Genomic DNA, 17,367 nt, shown 5'->3' on the forward strand with positions numbered 1-17,367 from the left:
TGCATGCATATTAGTATAACCAATGGACACAGACACTGGGTGGTGGGGGCTTGCCCTCAGTGGTGGGAGTGGCCAGAGGGCTTCAAGAGGGGGAAAAGGAGACATATGTAAAACTTGAGACAATAAAAAATAATAATAAAAATAAAATAAAAATAATATTGATTTTTATTGATTTCATAGAGGAAGGGAGAGGGAGAGAGAGAGATAGAAACATCAACGTTGAGAGAGAATTATTGATTGGCTGCCTCCTGCCTACATCCCCCACAACCTGGGCATGTGCTCTGACCAGGAATGGAACTGTGACCTCCTCTATTGATGCCAAACCACCGGGCCACAATCTTTAACTATAGAGGACTGTGATGGAGATGGCCAGCTGTCTATCAGAGATCCTGGTTCCCTTCCAAGGTGCAGATCATGTGACACATCCAGACCTGCTCCATAAAGTGCTCCCATATCATCCTCATTCTCTTCTCTTTCAATCTCCTTGCTGGATGTCCATATTCAGGTTGCCCTCAAGATAGTGGGGTCTCGCTCAGCCTGGATTCCTGAATGACTTCATAAAGTAGAACTCCTTCTCTGCCCCTTCAGCCAGAAATTGGATCAATTAATTAATTAATTAATTAATTAAGTGACTGAGATTTCATGATTATTACAAAAGCTATTATTCCCACAACTTATACAAGAACCTAGTATGTTTTGAACAAGTAAATCAGAGGAAAGGACTTTCAGTTAATGTAGACACAGGTTTTGTCATCAGTTATGTCTATAGAATATTTCTGTATTTTTTTTGGATGATGGGAACTCTTATCTGTGAGTATAGAACATATAGATCTATTGGTTTCTAAGAGCAGAAAAAATGCAGACTTCATGGCAGTCAAGGGATAACTAATGATGGTGTACTTTTGATTTGAATCACACTTAATATTTCTCTTGTTTATTGGTTAAAGCCAAATCTTACATACAAATGACATGATATTGCTCAATAGTTTTATTTTAATTTTACTTTCTTTGTATACCTATTGACATAGGGATTGAATTCTTTATTAGAAATCACGTCATCAAAAAATGTTGAGTCTATATTATTCCTAAAGGGATAGAGGGATCTGGATTTTATAGATTACATGGAATTTAATAGCAGAATCAAGACTTAGAATACTTAGAATCAGTATTTCTATATTCCCAGTTTTGTACAATGTTCACTGTTCCATTTTGGCTAGCTTCTTCAGGAAAAACAAAGAAGTAGGAGAGTTTTCCTTCTAACACATTAACATTTACATTTTGCATTGAGATCCAAATTTCATTTAAAACTATGGACCAGTGCAATTTTGTTTTCCTTTGATGGGAGTCAAAGAAATGATGAGTTTGTGATCTGAAGAGAAAGAAGATACAGTGCCTCTGATTTAGCAATTCACATCTCTGCGTTGGAGCAACAGGTTACCCAGGGAAATGACAGACTGATGCAGAATCAAAGTAACAAGTGTGTGGAATAGATATAAAGATCTTTTGAATTGGGTTGCTATGCAATGATTCCAAGGCACTGATATGGGATATCTAAAATGGGAGCATGAAGAATACTCAGATGTTGCAAATACAGGGGGGAAAAAGAAAGTTTCAGAAATAGGTAATTGGACTTAGTATTAAAGAATAACTTCCTAGCAGTCAAAGCTACGAAGAGATAGAATATCTCATTTTCTTCCTAAGATAGTGAACTACTGAGCTCAGTATTGCTGAATGTGACAATTTGGTCAGGATATGAGGTATAGATGATTCAAATGACAGATAGGTAATTGATCACAATGATCTTTGCAGTCCCCTTCTGGTTTGAGATTCTGAGATATGTATGTAAACTGTCATTTAATGCTATAAATTGGTGATGACATTCACCAGTCAGATTTTCTTAACGTCTCATCTTCCCTTTGGTAAGTAATACTTGCTTTTTTAAAGTATTGGGGACATTTGAAAAAGTTTTAAAAATAAAAATTTCACTGTAGTTTCGCCATCTGTATCATCAGTGTTCATAGCTACAAACAGAATAGACTCAAGCTGGTTGAAAGAGAAAAGGAATTAATCTAAAAACATCAAGTTGGGCCAACTTTTCTATCAGGCACAGTAGACAAAATGCCAATGACCTGCAATGCTTTTATGGGTCCATGAAAATATTTTCATTTCTTTTAAGATCTGAAGAAAAAAATATTGGGTTGAAAAATTTTATTACATAGTATTATTATACCTATCTTTATATCAATGCAGTTATAAACTCTAATTATATGCACGTGTGTGTGTGTGTGTGTGTGTGTGTGTGTGTGTGTGTGTGTGAGAAAAGGGCTGCTAAAGGCAAAAGTACATAGAGTCCGTTAAAGTCTTAATGACCAGAACGTCAGACTTGGAGGCAACCCACCCACTGGCTCAGGAACTCCAAGTGTAACCACACGCATATGAGCACCACTCCAGGATGCACACCCAGTTACTGATGCTGGCACAGGTGCCACCGCCCACACTGCTGATGTGGGCCTGATGGTCCATACTGTGCCTCCAGTGCCTCTGGGAGCTAGCAAAGATGTCAGCTTTTGGAATGGATTGTCAGAGAGATTCTGAGAAGCACGTGCTTTTGAACTGAAGCCTTGTACAACATTATCTTATCAGAAAAGTCCAGGTCTTACACTTCCACCCAAACATTCTCAACATATACCCCTTTAGATTAACTTAGGCCCTTAACATGTAATGAAGACTGAGAAGTCGATTTCTGGCATCCATCCTAGTGATGTGTAAACTTATAAGGTGGGATATTTTCCAAACATAGGGGATATGTCCCAAAGACTCCAAAAAGCTAAAAATCTACCACACAAAAACTATTGCCTATGCATTGATGTATTAGTATCTAGAGACTATCTGATTTGCATAGGTTTTGTTTCTGTTTAATAGTTTAAATATCAGCTATAGCTGTAATTCCTGAATGCTTATTATATGACAGGTACTATTAACACTTTGAATCATCTAATTTGATTTTTAATGAAAATAGCATTTTAATATAGGTAATATTGTTACTATCCATTTTATAAATGAGGAAACTGAGGCTTAAGAAGACTAAATAACTTGTTCATGGAGATATAGTTAAGTATTAGTGAAGGTGAGATTTTATGCTGAGTCTTAACCACCATATTATGCCTGTTGTATATTAAATATACAACTTTAAATCCTGCTTTTCACATTTAACATTTTGGAATAAGCCTTTAAAAATCTGAACTTTAAACTCTTCTTTTTAATGCTGACATAATATTTCACCAAATTGTTATAACAATATTTTCAAACATTTCTCTATTATATTTAGTCTATTTCTATATTTTCCTATTTTAAGTAATATATTGAATTAATTCTTTATCTATAGAACTTTAAAAAATACATTTAGCATTACTTCCCTAGAATATAATCTCAGAATTTGGCATAGTAATCTTAGATCAAATGGTATGAAAACATTTTTTGAGAATACTACCATACTTTTACTTTAATAATGAAGAAATAAGCTCATTAATTCATTGATATATTTAACACATTTATTGCATTCCTCCTACGTCCTGGGTATGGTACCTGTGATGCCATTATGAATATTTGAGTCACTTTCCTAAAGGTTATTATGGTTTAGAGGCTATTAAACTGGGGTATGCCTGAAATGAGCACCTTGTGAAAATTATATGTGGTGAGAATGTTTCCAAGATTTTCTGGGAAAGGGTAGGAATACTTTTAGAGCTCTTAGGAGTTGTAGGAGAGTGACACTCAGAGCAATATCAAAATGGCATCAAACATGAACATTTTTTCTTCTTGGCCAATCTGTTAGATGAGATATTTTTGGTCATTGTTTAATGGTTACTTCCTTGAGTACTAATGAAGTTGGACATTTTTCCATATGTCCATTAATAAGTTGTTTCTTCATTAATAAGTTGTGAAGTATCCTTTGATATTTTGGTACTTATTATTTATATAGGGTAGATTTTTGGTGTATTGCATTTGTAGTAAATAATTGTAATCTGCTTTGGTTTAAACTTTTGTTTGTTTTTTTTGTTTGTTATTTTTACTTAGGTAAGTTTTTTTTAACATAGTCTAATCTGCCAGGTATTTTCTTTCTAAAATTTTTTTAGAAATTTTAAGCTTCAGAAATACACTTGACCTCTCCAGAAAACACACACAAATAATCAGTTACAGTTTTCTTTATTTTTTGTGTTGTATTTTATTTGTATTTAATTCCATAATACATCTGAGAATAAAAGGAGCATAACCCCAGGGATCAGTGCAGCTGCTCTTTGAGCCTGCCCTTGCTCTCTCTCTCCAGGAGTGTACTTTCACTTTAATTAATCTTACCATCAATGCTTGAACTCTTCCTGTGTGTGTCTCCGAATTCTTTCCTGTGACACCTCAAAGAACCTTCTTCCTCTGGTGACACCCCATGATCCCTTCCGGCTGGGTGATTTCCTGGAAGAGCTCCCAGGATTTGGAAAAGCTGTTATATTATAGCCATAGTTGTAAATTACAGCTAAAGGAAACAGATTCAAATCAGCAAATAGAAACACACATAAAGTAAAAACCCAGCTTCGAACTGAACTCTTAGGTGTCCTTTCCCAGTGGAGTTATATGGGGATGTACTTAATTCTCTCAGCAACAATACCTGCGAAGATGAATGAAGTGTGGTCATCCAGGGAAGCTCAACTGAGCTTTGGTATCTAGAATTTTATTGGGGGTCACTTGTAGTTTTGTTAGGGGTCAGTCACATAAGCTTGCAGCACTAGACGGTTGACCTCAGCTATTCTGACTTCAGACTCCAGCTCCCCCAAGCAAAACACAGGTGCTCACCATAAACATATCTGGTCAAAGTGGGACAGCATAGGCCACAGCCCCAGGCATACAAAAACTCTACCAGGCAGACTATTCCAGAGCTTATCTTCCAGGAGCGGATGACAGGCCTTTCTTTGGAATGTGCAGGGTTTGCCTAACTTGGAACTGCTGAGGTAACCTTGGACTTTCCAGTGGTTATGAGGAATAAGTGAGTTAATCCATGTAACTTAGAACAGTGCTGGCTCATGTAAGCAAATAAATAAGGGTCAGCCATAGTTCCTTCCGGTGGTGTTCTGTGAGCAAATGAAGCGGGTTCATGTGGAATGCAAAGAAGTAGCCCTGTTCCATGGATCTTACGCCGATGATGTAAGTCCTCAAGTTTGGAACGATGGGCATAACCAACATATGAAGTATGTTAGCTAGGGATGCTTTTGTAAGAGAACTTCCCAGTAAAACACTGGCCCTAACATTGTGCCCTTCTGTCCTTCACAGAGCTCTGAAATCAGCAAAGCAAAACCAAAGAGCAGAGCTGTTTGAGGAATACAACAAGAGAGCAGGTACAAGAGTGATTCTCAGTAACTGATATATAATATTCATTTAGATGGATGATTAATTCAATCTTATAACCCCTTTTATTTAAAAAAATATTTTGCAAGTTTGTTGTCTTAGAATATGTGTGATTGTGTGTTATGAGTGGCTGACCATATTCTAAAGATGGATTGATTTCTATGAATACATTAATCCAGTGGTTCTCAACCTTCCTAATGCCACGACCCTTTAATACAGTTCCTCATGTTGTGGTGACCCCCAATCATAAAATTATTTTTGTTGCTACTTCATAACTGTAATTTTGCTACTGTTATGAATCGTAATGTAAATATCTGATATGCAGGATGTATTTTCATTGTTCGCGACCCACAGGTTGAGAACCGCTGCATTAATCAATGTCAAGGGTTTTCATTAGGCTAGGCCTAGACATAAATGTAAAGTAATTATTAGTATTTATTATTAAATCAGCACATATTGATTAAAGGCTTGTTATATGGCAAACAGTCCTCTGTGAGGTATTTGGTAATTTTACAGAACTGACCAATCTGATGGGCCTCATCCTGTCCTGTCCTCTGGCGCTTATAGTGGAGGTGACATGAAATAAACAAGCAGGTATCAATGTATGAGTGAAAACTATGATTAATGCTGGGAGGAGAAATAGCAGAGTTCTGTGGGAGAACATATTGGGTGGCAAGGGAGGAGTCTACTGTGGACTGGCTACACACAGAGTATTTTTCTGGAAGATGACATTGATCTAAGAGTTGAAGTATGAGGAAGAGAGTCCCAGACAAATGAAACAGCATTGAATAAATAAAATGATTGAAAAAGGGGGAAAGTAGCTGTAGCAAAGTCTCAGAGGTAGAGAGAGACATAGGAAGCTGGGTGGAAAATAGGATGAGAATGAATATGGGAACTGGCCTAGGCCATAGGGTCTTAATGGCCATGGTAAGGGACGAGCTCTGCCTGGCCACTTTCTGCCCTTGGCATTTCAGTGCAGTGTTATCTGGTCTTCTCTACTGGTCCCCAGAATATAGATGCTTTTAAATCTATCACCCAACCCTACCCTCTTTCATCTGCTGCTAAAGCATGGTGTAGATGTGTTATTATTCTGCAAAGAGGTTCTCAAATGTGTTCATTCCTCTGGACACTGGTTCCATGATGTGTTCTGCATAAAATGGTTTGGGGTCAAGAAAGTTTGAAAATATCTGAATACTTTAACACTCTCAGGAGCTTTAAATGCACATTAACATATTAAAGGTTCTGAGAAGTTCTAAAATAAATACGTATATGATATAGGTATACGTATGTGTATATGTATGTCTGTGTGTGAACCATAATTTTACTTGAGAATTCGCAAAGTTATTGCCAGGTTAACATTAGGAAATATTTAAAAAGTTTCTTTCTTGGAACTATGTATTTTAAGAAGTTCCTTATACTCCTGAGGCTGGCCTGCTTTAAAGTAATTGACTTATCTTATGGCTCTGCACATTAAATTATAATAGATAATTTTCTAGAATCTAGATAATTCAAGCCAGAAAAAAAGTCTGTTTGCTTCAATGGTTTAGCTTTTTCAGGCAGAAGATTTTTCATGATGTGAATTATATGGTGAATTGCTTCAAAGTCTGATTATACTTTACATGTGACAATAGAGCCTTAAGTACCAACAGGGAGCACTAGAGTAAGAGCTTACTAAGTAATTTTCAATATCAATATTAGTAATATTTGTTCTCTTAAACAAAGGAAAACCACACAAAAAAATACTGTTTGCATCTCAGCTGCTCTGAATCATTCCTTTCCACTGAGAAGGCTGATTCTTCTTGATTTGTAAAATTCTCGTAAGTTAAAAAATAGTTAAAGTGAGAAAAATGACTTGGAATAATGCCTATGTGGCACCTGAGAATGATTTGATTTGATATAAAATTCGAGGATTTTGTATTTGCAGCAATAAACGTTTCAAGGCCCAGAGTCTGAGAGTTAACCTATACTTCAGTATCTTTCAATTCAGTTAACTATTATTCAAACATAAGAAAAAAAATCATGAAAAATTCAGTAGGATTTCATAACTTAGGGGGAAAAAAAGCCTGTTTCATCCCCAGAAAGACAAAAGACAGCTGTCCCTTAATTACTACTCTTGCCATTTGCTTTCTGTTAGAGATGTGTTTCAAATTTGGAATCTAATTAGACATCTTAACTGAAAATAGATTAAAAAAGAAAAACAAGGAAAAAAGAAAAAAAGACCAACATGGAACATAGAAGTAAGGAGATAAATAGAAATGGTAATATTCCAGCCAAATTGGATAATCACCTATGTTCAAACGAGCTGGCCCCTGGGGCCAACTGGCATGAAGTTGAACTTTTACTGTTTCCTCTTTCAGAGGAATTTTCTCAACCAAATGACAAGTCTTTTTAATCTCTATACATTGTAATTTTCAGGGGTCATATTTTGCTCTGTGTAAAAACAGTGGTTTTAAAGTTTTGAGGACTGAGTAAAGTCCCAGCCCCTTAACTTGTTCCCTATCTGTACAAATTTTCTAATCATTCTCCATATCAATAAACCCATCTCTAAAATAGAATTTCTAAATCCCATTTTGCAATGTGGTTTCTCTCTTATTTGTCTTTTGACAGGACATACTGACTGTTATGTAGTAGCAGATCTAAATATATTAAGTTCTAGAAAGGAAGAAAAGAAGAAAGTAAAAAGGAAACAAAGCTAAATTTGAGGATATATGTATATATTATAATATCTAGCACAGACTATTGCAAATAGTAAACTTTTAGAGTTTAGTATTTGCAATAGTCTATGCTTATTGATTCTGTACCCTCCTGGAGGCAAAACCTCAAATCCTGGTACTCAAGCTATTTTTTTCTCGTAGATATTTTGGATTCTCTCTCTAGATTGTCAACCCCACTTAAAGACATAGCGACATATTTATGAATTACAACACTTCATATGCTGTTAGGCATGATAGTTGCTCAATTAGTACTATATTTGTTTAATTGAATGGAGCTGTGAACTAATAGCACCAGGAAGTTGGATCACCCAGCTTGTTCTGTTCCCTGGTTTACAAACTCCCTTCTAACATCTGAAGCAGGAATGATTTCACGCGGCGATAGTGCGCCCACATCCTGCTGCTTCTCCAGCGCACTCTGCTCCCATCACATTAGTTCATTTCCTGTTATTTATGCCTATTCTACATGGTGGCTTTTTGTCGTGGCCTGCATTGCCTCCATTTTCAGTATTTTTTCCCCTGTTTTTTTTTTTTTTCAGTCTCTCCTTCTTTTCCCTCTCTTCTCCTCTCCCTTCCCTTAATCGATCCCCACATTTTTGAAGTACACAGCTCTTAAAGTCTGATCAGATATCTCCTCCATGAAGCAGTCTCAGGTATCTCCTGAGATTATTATCTTACCCCCTTTGATTTTTTTGTTTTGTTTTCTGTTTTGTTTTCAGGTACTATTCCTGTTCTCCATCTGTGATCCTGACACTGAGCCAGTGAAAGCCCAGTCACCTATTTTAATGGCTATTTCCTTCTATCCTCTATCCTCTACTCCATCTTGTTACCTTTATTTAAAACAAAAACAAAAACACCCCGGGAGTGGACATCTGGCACAGTGTGCTGCTTGCTTCCACACTGGTGTCTGGGTTATTGGTGGCATGAGCACCAGGCCGCAGTCACATCAGCTGTCTGAGCCCGGTTGGCTTTCTGAATGTATCCTTAGTTCTGGCTGCTCTGTCTCTCAGAGCCAGAAGCCTGGCTCTGTACCAATGGTGTAGGTGCTCAATTCCCAGAACACACTGCATCCCTTTCTCTATAACCTTAGGTACCTCCCCTGATTTATGATGTGGATACACAGGTGATGCTGGGCACTGTCTCTCCACAGAGCCTGTTCCACTGCTTCCTTATTCCAAACCCCAAGCCCAAGGGAGCCCCTATTTATCAATGCCTTTAGGCTCAAACTTGAATTTGTCAATGAAATCTTAGTAATTTGGATCCTGGTCAGGTGGCTTAGTTGCTCGGTGCATCATCCCATACACCAAAAAGATGCAGATTTAATTCCTGGTCAGGGCACGTGCCTTGCTTGTGGGTTCAATCCCCAGTTGCGGCACATTCAGTAGGCAGCCAATCAATGTTTCTCTCTCGCATCAATGCTTTTCTCTCTCCCTTCCTCTCTTTAAAATTCAATAGAAACATATCCTTGGGTGAAGATTTAAAAAATCTTAGTAATTTGTATTCTTAGCCCCTATAAATTAATATTTCTTTCCCAATTTCTTCTTCTTAGTCTTTCATGGAGCAGATTTCTTTTTGCTTCCTTTTATGTCTCTGCATTCCTCTTGATTAATTCACATTAGCTGTTACCAAAGCAGTCCAATTGTACCTCTTTTAGGGTACTTTTCCATTAGTCTAGCCATGTCTAATAATAGTAAATATTAATATTAATAATGATAGTTATATCTATTAACAATGTGCTATATCTTCTAATATTTTTGTTTTATGTTTACTATTTAAAACCTAAAATTCACACATTTTGATGTACAGTTCTAGAATTTTTGACAAAGGTAAACAGTCATATATTCACTATCACAATCAAAGTCCAGAACACTTCATCCTCCCAAATTCTTCCATGTTCTACCCCGTTATGGGCAATGTCTGCTGTGCTCCTCCAACCACTAGAAACCACTGATCTGCCCTCTGTTTCTGTAATTTACTTTCTCCGGAATGCCATGTGATTGGATCACACAGGATGTACCCTTTGAGTCTGGCTTCTTTGCCTACCCTCGTATGCTGAAGGTTCACATTATGTTCTGAAAATACTTGCATGATTTTAACCCTTTTACATCTGTCAGAATTTTATGGTGTATGTAAAAAACAAAACAAAAATAAAACAAAAACGAAAAACTAGGGTCTGCTTTCAGGTCAAAACCACAAGAAAAACAGAGAGGAAAATGAAAAACTCACCCTCATGTGGTTTAAAATTTCTCTAAGTTTTAGCTCCTCATGATTCTCCTGCTTTTTCTTATTTTTCAAAATCCCCAGGTAGCTTGTTTTGTGTGTGTGTGTGTGTGTGTGTGTGTTTACTCTTTCTCAATGCGGATACAGCGTTTAGTTGCTTTGGTCCATGTCTGCTAAAAAATGGAACGCCTGAAAACTTCTCATATACTCATTCATTTCTCTTCACAATTAATTAGACAGATATTAGCATAGTCTCCATTTGTGATGAGGAAACCAAGGGATAGTATGGTTAAGTAAATTGCCCAATGTTCCAGCATAAGTGGAAGAGCCTCAGCTGCCTGGATTCATAATAGGCCTCTTAGCCACTTTGCTATACAACCTCTCTCATGCTAAATTACTGTAATAATAAGTGCTTGTGAGAGGGACTCAGATGTGCATACTAGACTAACGCAGAGTTAAATGATAAAAGAAAGACCCAGAACGGCAATAAGAAATTGTCAAACAAAATCACATTTATTAAGTTTCCAGAAAAGGGAACAAAACCTGGTAGAGAAATTCTCAAAGTAGTTCACTAAAAGAAAAAGAGCCAGGGAGTGTTAAGTGCTAAACTTGGTGGGGTGGTTAGAGGTGGGTGTTAAGGGTGGGAGGCAGGCGGGAGAGAAGGGTGTGGGGGTGTGGGTGTTACCTCGGTGGTGCTATTTAATGATTGAAAATTAGTATTTTGACAATGACAGGATATATAGGGAAACGTTTTCATTTACAACAGTACATCCTGTATAGTAGATGCTCAGTAAATACATGTCCCATGAATTGATGGTTATGGTATTTCCTTTTCTTACTTCTCCTTATACCTGGGATCAAAACAATCCTAAAAGTTGGAGAGCCTCAGCCTGAGATTGAGAAAATGGGAAACAAAGAAAGAAAGTCCACATAGGTTGTTTTATTCAGTATTTAGGCATAAATTAATAACATACTTTTCACAGAAAAGCTGAGTTTGAATATCATACTGCCTCAATGGCAATCCTTCTTATACTCCCCATGATCACAGAATGTCAGCTCAGGTTACAGAGAATATTTGTTAAAACAATCCATGCTTAATTCTCTCTCATCATTGATGTTTCTATCTCTCTCTCCCTCTCCCTTCCTCTCTGAAATCAATAAAAATATATTTTTTAAAAACACAACAAAATAAACAGACAAACAAAAATCCATGCTTTCCTCTAGTTCCATGAGAGGCACAGAGAAATGCTAGATGAGTTTGCAGATGGAACAATGGCTTGGAACTTCACTGCTCAGCCTTATTCTTTTTGTAGATATTATGCCCAATTGAAATTTAGGAACTGAATTTTTTTATTACTTATTGTTTGTTCTTACACTGTAGTGCAATGTTATTGGATAATATTTTAAGGTAGAATGTGTAAGTGGGTACATATTAGAGGAGTGTAAGGAAACTTCTGGTAGTGAAAAATAAAACCCATAGACCGTATGACTGAGAAAACTTAGCTACGGTATATTATATTCCTTGTAGATAACCTCAGGCGCTCTGTGAACTTCTCTGGAGAGCTAAAGTGGAATTAGAATAATCACATATATACATTTATTCTTGCCTGTCATAATAAAAGGCAGAAGATAAAATTTTAATTAAACTCATTATCTGTCTTCCTTTGAAATATCAAATTTCAAAAGAAAATGAGCAATTAATCATCAGAAACTATAGATAATTTAGTTCCTACTAATTGAACCTGAAATGTATCATCATAAGGAATTCAATCAGTCTGTGAATTAATAGATGATGTCTGTATTAGAAATGCCCCGAGGATATAATCAGCTTCGGTTTCAGTTTTGCTTGAGCACATGATATTTAACAGGCCTTGGATATGTGGGTGACAGTGTTCTTAAGGTTTTTGAATCTTTGACGTTGCTGAGGCAGCACTTCCTCAGAGCACTCTTATTTAGTAAAAGTGAAAAAAATCAACCTTCCACCAAATTAAAACACTCTCTATACGTCTCTGCTTCTCAAGCTAGGCTTGAGACGGGCTGCTTGGAGTCATTGTGTATGGAATACGCCATTGCTAAATGAAATTATCAGAAAACAACCCTGTTATCTTAAGTGTAGACAATAAACTCCTATCTTTAACTTCGTTTTTCAGATGACAGTAAAGAGCATTAAAAAAGTGCCCAAGCATCTAGTGAATTGCTATATAACCCCCTTGTACTAGCTTTTTAAAAAATTTTTTAAAAATATATTTTATTGATTTTTTACAGAGAGGAAGGGAGAGGGATAGAGAGTTAGAAATATCGATGAAAGAGAAACACTGATCAGCTGCAACCAAGGTACATGCCACTGGGAATGTGCCCGCAACCAAGGTACATGTCCTTGACTGGAATCGAACCCGGGACCCTTAAGTCTGCAAGCCGACGCTCTATCCTTAAAACCTTGCTGTGCAATAGCAATTTGTTTTTTAAAGTAGATTTGGGGATGAGATCAGGTTTTATAAGTTTTTCTTAAGTAAACAAAACCCATGTATCACATGAAGTATTTATAGAAGAAAAAGATTCCATGAGACAGCAGTCTTTTCTGAAACATCCCATTTTCATTAATCCTTTAGGTGACATAGGAGAAGCACTCAAGAGTGTCACGCTGAAGAGAAGGGCACAAAGCCCACCTCAGAACACAGACCTTCTCTTCAATCCCCGTGGGGCCATTAGCAAGCTGCGTACAAGGAGCTCTTCTGTCCCATTTCTGGGCCTGTGTGTTCTCATACCCTAAATGGGATGACCCCGATTCCTTAAAGTCTCTTCAATGCTGTATTCTCTTGAAATATATCATCTTAGTATTTTAAAGGTAGACATATGTAACCAACCTGTTGCAAAGGGATTCTTGAGATCAAATCAAGCATGCTTCCCACCCTCACTTTGTAATTCTTCAGGATGCTTTCATCTTTATGACCAACACAGAATTACTTGCTCACACATCAGATGGCTGACTAGCTGTATTCCCAAAGTTGGTCCAGGTGTGCGCCTCCCCCCTCCCGCCCCCCCCCCAAAAAAAAACACTGTGGGAAACAATGTAAATTCTGGCTCAGATCTGATGTGGTGTTGAGGCAGAGCCCTCTGAGTTCTCAGGATTATGGGTTGCCTTGTCACAGGGATCCAAAGAGACTCGATTTTACTTTTTATACTAGTACAGTGGAGACCAACATTGTTCTTATCCTAATTTGAAACAGTTGAGCAACAGACTGATCTCTGATTTATAATGAACCAAAGGCATAGTCCCTCTGCTTGCTGAACGGAGTTCTCTCCATTGCTGCTTTGTGTTCTGTCCTTTTGAACATCAAGATTTTGCTAATTTCAATTATCATTTAATACTCATCACAATTTGAGGTTATTACTTTATTGGACTGTGATCTCCAAAAGGGAGCCCTATGATTCAAAGAAGCAAAGGAAGAAAATATTTTTCCTTTGTTAAGTAACCAGAATGCTGGACCTGGAGAATTGGATGCATTCAATCATTAGTTTCCATTTTCAAACTTCAATTATTTAGAATTTTTATTCTTGATTTTGTTTTTCATGCTGGCTGTCCACTGAAAATATATTCATATCAAGACCAAGTAAAAGAACAAGGGATGAATATGTCTCCATCAGAAATGACATTACAAATGGAATTATAAAAACATCTATTATGACCTGGTTTTCTTTTCCCTGGTTCTGGTACTTAGGCATTAAATGCTATATTGACAAACTATAGGTTTTCCAGAGGTTTTCCTTTTAAGAAAAAAAAGTAACATAAATGAAAGCATAAATAAATGTCTCCTAGACCTCCCTTCTTTCTCTCTGCCCATTGCCCTAATTTCTTTCTTAAGGGATAATAAAAGTGTATAAATTTTGGTAGGATAAAATTAAAAGACACGGTAAAAAGAACAGAGAAAATGCTCTGAAATCAGACACTCAAGTTCACATCCATGGTTCTGTAATTACGATGTGGGTCCTGAAACGAATTACTTTTTAACCTTCAGTTTTTCACTGGTAAGGCTGGAGTTAATAACTTAAATTTGTTATGAATATTAATTTAATGCTTATAGAGTGATGACATAGAGCATGGCACATAATGTATACTCAGAAAAGGCATATAAGTCCTTCGAAAATTTGGCTAAAATGAACTTCAGAAATGGTGGTGAAGAGAACTTTATGAAGACTGGATGGGTATCAGTAGAGCCCCTTGGAGTTGATATTTATAGGGAGCAAAGGGAAGTGTATGATGCTGGTCAATTATATTTTATTGAATTGGTTCTCTTGTCACCATCCCATCCCCTTCTCCCTATTTCATTGTGTCACAGTAGTTTGAACTGCTTTGTGCCCTAAAACCCACAGTCCAGACATTTTCAGCAAATTTCTGGACAATGCTCCTGCATGGATAAACAATAAGTCAGCAGTTCTTATTGTGAGCTGCTCCAACACTTATCGAAGTGTGGCATGCCATGACCTGGCTCTGTTTAGCCCCAGAGGTACCTGGGTCTAACCTGCCAAGAGCTGAATAGACTGCCAAGAGTCAGGCAGCGGAGTTGAGGCTGGAGAGAACAAAGAAAAATGAAGTAAGAGTGGGGATAGAATCTAGGCTGGGTTAAGACTGGTCACTGGCAAGAGTCCATCACCAAGAGGCCAGGTAGTAAGTGAGAGAATAGGTAGGTATCAGGGGCCCCAGGCAGATACTGAGACTAGGAGATCCTGGGAATAAAGGAGCACTGGAGGTTGGATGTGAGTCAGTGACTGAAGAGACTGAAGTCCAGGCCAGGATCCATGAAAGCTCCTGCCATCCGTCTAGAAAGTCTGGCTAAGTGACATGGCCCTTCAGTCCATATCAACTTTTTTTTTTAAATCTGCTAGAACTCCTTCTTCTCCTCTCCCAGTGTACAAATCTGGAATCTGGTGGTCCTCTGTGCCTCAAAGTGGTGCCTCTCAATCTTGAATGTGCACAGGAATCACCTATGCTACGGGGCAGATTCTAATTCAGCAGATCTGGATCTGGCTCAACGGCCTGCATTTCTAACACCCTTCCAGGGAATGCAGACACTGCAGGCCCAGGGACCACATTTTAAGTGGCAAAGCTTTAAAAGACTGTTGCTGTTTGGTCTTGCTAAATCCACGGGTCTTCTGTTTTGTTTCATGTCAGGGCTACTTCCTCAGGGCAAAGCTGAGAAGAACATTGCCAGCTGGTTCAGAACTGAGCCCCCGTAGCTGGACTTTTGATAAAACTGGAGCCCTGACAGCTCTCATCTTTTTTATTCTGTGACAAAGCAGATCCTCACTGAATTTAATATTGGTAACAAAACCATACTGAAGGCCTGGACAATTCAATTGTCTCTGATGCAATTGGTTTTCCTGGGCAGAAATGTTGCCCCTGAATGCAAATCCATTGCTCTGACAGGAGCTATCCTCTGCCTGGTCAGGGGTCTCGTGAGAAGCCAGGAGGGCCTTGACCTTAAAATATTCCTGATAGTTGTTGTTTTTTTCAGGTAAAATATCAAATTTGTTAATTTATGTCCATTTTTCTCAAAGGGAACCTTTTCCCGAAACCTTTGTTTTTATTCTGCTATTGTTTTTGAACAATATAAAATAAGGGTAGATCCCTGTTCCTAAGAATAGGAGCCTAGTTGCAAACCTTTGAATATAATTATTCTATAGTGGCAATAGCCTCTCAAGTACCCTGACATTTCCCAGGAGGGAAAACGAGCAGTGAAGACAGAGGTGAATCCCCATGTGGGTCATAGCCCTGGTTTTAAGGCTCCTGAGTTCCCGCCTCCCTGATCACATCTCCCAAAACCCTCCTCCCAGGCATCATAACTCTTCATGCATTTCTCTGTGATTGCACCCCTACATAATATAAAATTAGAGTATTATGTTACATGTTTCAAAGCTTTCTGTAAGTACCATCATCCCCTCCCCGCCATCCTTCAGCTCTTCCTCACTCTTTCTCCTCTTTTTCTCTATACTTGGGTTGTGGGGTTAATCAATGTTGATATGTGAGATGACAATCCATTTTATATAGAATGAATAGACAGCAATATATTTATCTACTTTCTTATTGCTGAGCATTTAGCCTGTTTTCAATATTTTATTATTAGAAGTTGAGTTGCTGTGAACCTCCTTCTGTATCTTGGTATGTGTTTGCAAGAATTTCTCTAGAATATAGCTTAGAAGTGGAATTGCTGTTCAACTTTACTCAATATTACAAAATTATTTTTCATTGTGGTTGGAACACCACAGCGCATAAAAGTTTATATTGCTCTAAATCCTCAATATTTGAGGGTTTGAGACTTCAAAGTTTTTACTTATTGATGGTTATACACTTACATATCATTTGGTTTTAATTTGTATTTCCATGATAACTAGTGAAGTTGAGGCTCTCTTAAATCGTTTCTTGGCAATCTGTGTTTGATATTTTTGAAGTACCTGTTTATATATTTTGATAGGCTTTTTTTCCATTGGGTTGTTTTGCTAACATTTTAAATATATTCTGGAGACTAAATCTTTATCAGTTATGCTTATTACACACATTATTTCCTTTTTCTGCTTGTTTTAGGTTTAATTTGCTCTTTTTCTAGTTATATGATGAAAGCTTAGATCATTGATTTGAGATCTTTTCTAATATAAGCATTAATATAAAATTTCCTCCAGGTATCTTTTAATTTGTAGGGCAGGTATTTCATTCTGATTCAAATATGTGCATATATGTATATATCCTATGAATAACCTCTGAATATGTAAAATTATTTAGAACTGTATTGTTTAATTTTCAAATATTTGTGGATTTTCCAGATATTTTTTTGATTTCTAGTTTAATTTTATTATGGTCAGAAAATATACTTGTTTTTATTTTGATTCTTTTAAATTTGTTAAGGTTTATTTTAGAGTTAAGATATAATCTTAATGAATTGTTCATGTATATTTCAAAAAAAAAAAATCAGTATTTTGTTGTTGTGGGAAGAATTGTGTTAAAATGTCAATTAGGTCAAGTTGTTGGCAGTATTGTTCAGTCTTCTATATC

General features: G+C 37.1%; 1 protein-coding gene across 6 annotated transcripts in view; it reads left to right on the top strand.

The window, feature by feature from the left end:
- The window catches only part of INPP4B (inositol polyphosphate-4-phosphatase type II B), a 484,095-nt gene that overhangs the window by 168,538 nt on the left and 298,190 nt on the right, over positions 1–17,367 (top strand). For 4 of the 6 annotated variants that reach the window (XM_014531700.1, XM_005884189.2, XM_005884186.2 and 1 more), the window contains exon 2: positions 5,317–5,381. The exons of 1 other annotated variant lie outside the window; for it this stretch is intronic. The gene's annotated coding sequence lies outside the window, so the exon portion shown is untranslated. Of the gene's footprint in view, positions 1–5,316; positions 5,382–5,907; positions 5,986–17,367 lie in introns of all 6 variants that reach the window. One more of the 6 variants, XM_014531699.1, reaches the window with a different exon arrangement.

The sequence above is a fragment of the Myotis brandtii genome, unplaced genomic scaffold, assembly GCF_000412655.1.
Source record: "Myotis brandtii unplaced genomic scaffold, ASM41265v1 scaffold822, whole genome shotgun sequence".
Taxonomy (NCBI): Eukaryota; Metazoa; Chordata; class Mammalia; order Chiroptera; family Vespertilionidae; genus Myotis; species Myotis brandtii.